This window comes from Cicer arietinum, chromosome 6, assembly GCF_000331145.2.
Source record: "Cicer arietinum cultivar CDC Frontier isolate Library 1 chromosome 6, Cicar.CDCFrontier_v2.0, whole genome shotgun sequence".
In the NCBI taxonomy this organism is placed as follows: Eukaryota; Viridiplantae; Streptophyta; class Magnoliopsida; order Fabales; family Fabaceae; genus Cicer; species Cicer arietinum.
The window spans coordinates 42,204,043-42,204,598 of record NC_021165.2 but is presented as its reverse complement, the minus strand read 5'-3'; positions in this window follow the sequence as shown (position 1 = coordinate 42,204,598).

Below are 556 nucleotides of genomic sequence, written 5' to 3'. Positions count from 1 at the left end.
GAATATGCTTCATATTTTTGAACCAACATAAAATCTAAAATAATTCTCCCCCTTTGTCAACACAAAAAGATTGGGGAATACAAAGGAAATGTATACTACACATAGAAAACAATGAGTAGATTACAGTTTTAAGAAAAGTAACATTTTCTAAAAACTCCCCCTGAATATATTGAAATTGATATCCTTTAAAATTTCAAAATTCCAAAACCCAAGCAGAAAAGTAACATTTTCTAAAAAACTCCCCCTTAATATTTTAAAATTGATATCCTTTAAAATTTCAAAATTCCAAAACCCAAGCAAGATGTCTCTTTGCTCTTTTACCTTCTTTCACAACAGACAATATTTTAATTTGAACATGATAATGAGCGCAAGGGAAGCAAAATGAATGTGATATCATGTCAAGTATAATTTCTCTCTTTAAAAAACATTTTTATGCTAAAAAAGTTTGTATTTATCAAAAACAATCGAAGAGATTTGTTCACATAAAAAAATGATTTTAAGGACATAAAAGGGAGAATTTTGAGTTCCATGAATGAATTAAATCATGATCAGAATA